General features: G+C 42.3%; 1 protein-coding gene across 1 annotated transcript in view; it reads right to left on the reverse strand.

Annotated features, from left to right (window-relative positions):
* LOC101861764 (unconventional myosin-XV) overlaps positions 1-2,419 on the reverse strand; it is a gene marked incomplete at its 5' end in the record, with an annotated part of 199,411 nt that overhangs the window by 86,616 nt on the left and 110,376 nt on the right.

Here is a 2,419-nt window from a genome sequence, read left to right on the forward strand (position 1 = left end):
CCACCCATACAGACAGAAACAACAGAGAGAAAGTAAAGAAGTAGGACCTACCAGTGACACCCTCCAACCACCCACACAGACAGAAACAACAGAGGGAAAGTAAAGGAGTAGGACCTACCAGTGACACCTTCCAACCACCCACACAGACAGAAACAACAGAGGGAAAGAAAAGAAGTTGGACCTACCAGTGGCACCCTCCAACCACCCACACAGACAGAATCAACAGAGAGAAAGTAAAGAAGTAGGACCTACCAGTGGCGCCCTCCAACCACCCAGTTAACAGCCTCACTCCCATTGTATACCACGCCTGTATCATCAACACCCACCACCAGCATGACAGCCCACTACACAATTAAACACAGGAGAATTTTATTTGTGTCATGACGCAGTGGAATCAGGCGCTCGTCAATTGCACATGTGGAGTTGTTCACATCATTTTAAAGCTTTTCCTTCTGTCTTGCTTCAGGTGAAAAAAACCCTCATCTATCGGGAATAAAAGTCGAGATATGTTTGCAATTGAAGGGGGTCGCGGTAGGGGAGGGGGTCGCCTGGTTTCAGAGGTAAAATTAGGGAGAAAATGGCCGCCAAAGTTTGGTGACTTCCAGAGCAAGAGAGTCCTTACAAATTGCAAATGTACATTTTTGTGCCTTAAATCAATATTTTTTGTCCAGTAAAACCCACTCAGAAATGTGTGTTTTAAATGGGCTTTAAAGGTGTTGAGTCAAAAAAAAAAAAATTCCATAAAAATTACCAAACGGACAGAACAATGCTAGTTTCTTCGATTTCATTATTTTGACGAGTGCCTGATTTCACCACGAAGCCTCACATTTTGCTACAAAGGTAGGGGCAGACCACGAAAAACTTGGCCGGATGACGTCAAAGATGTCCTTTAACAGAATAACATATCAAGAACAGAAGCCAGCCATCTACCAACGTATAGACCAAGGCTAAAACAGCCCCTGGATATGGATGTCTAGAGCCTCTATAAATAACTTATTGATGGTCAGGACCCACCTATCACTTACCGAAAAATTTCACCTCCCCCCCCCCCTCGATAATTAACGATACAAAAGTGAAAAAAAAAAGTAACGTTCTATTCTCAAGTTTATTCAAATTGAGCCTCTCTGCCTTTCTAAACGGAAGACGAATCCCTCTCAGCCAAGGTCGGCCCTGACAGCCACGATCGAAACAGCATGACTCCTAAATGATCCAAACTGCGAAAACTGATGGGGACATAAAAAAATTGGTCGGCAACTATCCAATAGTTTAAAGCCCAAAGGCAACATTTTTTTAGAGAGAGAGAGGCAGAGACAGAGAGAGGCAGAGACAGAGGCAGAGACAGAGACAGAGAGACAGAGAGACAGAGAGACAGAGAGACAGAGAGACAGAGAGACAGAGAGACAGAGAGAGATACACTGCTTTATTTCTTTATAAGTTGCACTTGCCTTATTGATCTATTCTTGCTTCAACATTTAGAATTAAAATTTCAACAAAATATTACTTTAGCATAACCAGCTGATACAACAAATTAGGAAACTGCAATGAATTTATGTTTTTTATATATAAAATTTTAGGCTGGGTTTATATATATATATATATATATGTGTGAGTGTGCCTGTGTGTGCGTATGTGAGTACGTGCGCGTACGCACGTGTGTGTGTGACTGTGTGTGTATGCGTGCGCGCGCGCGTGTGTGTGTGTATGTCTGTGTGTATGTGTGTGTATGTCTGTGTGTATGAGAGTGCGTGTGTGTCTCTATCTCTGTGTGTATGAGTGTGTATGAGTATTTAAGAGTGTGTGTGTGTGTGTGTGTGTGTGTGTGTGTGTGTGTGTGTGTGTATGTGTGTGTATGTATGTGTATGTTCGTGTGCGTGCGTGCGTATGTGCGAGTGTGAGCGCGTGAGTCAACCAGCGTATCCACCACCTACCTACATATCTCATTATAAATACGACAGTCTATGATGCGGAACTGCCCACAAATTAAATGTAGTGGGAAACATGACACCTCCAGTGCTTGTCCGCTGTTCTGCCTCTAGTCCGCTTCGCTTCACAAACTTTCTCTATATACATGTTTATAAATAAATATATATATATATAATTATATATATACAACGTGCTTATATATACATAATATTATGTTCTACGTATACGCATGTCAAGTGTCTTTGAAATGTGATATCCCTTGGACTGTTACGCGCATGGGGAGTTTTTAGAAAATGGAGAAATGCGTGAAATAAATACTATTTGATACAAGTGGTTATTTACTGCTGGAACAAAGTGAGACATGCAGACAGACAGAATCAACAGAGGGGAAAGTAAAGGAGTAGGACCTACCAGTGGCGCCCTCCAACCACCCATACAGACAGAAACAACAGAGAGAAAGTAAAGAAGTAGGACCTACCAGTGACACCCTCCAACC

The sequence above is a fragment of the Aplysia californica genome, unplaced genomic scaffold (assembly GCF_000002075.1).
Source record: "Aplysia californica isolate F4 #8 unplaced genomic scaffold, AplCal3.0 scaffold00596, whole genome shotgun sequence".
NCBI lineage: Eukaryota > Metazoa > Mollusca > Gastropoda > Aplysiida > Aplysiidae > Aplysia > Aplysia californica.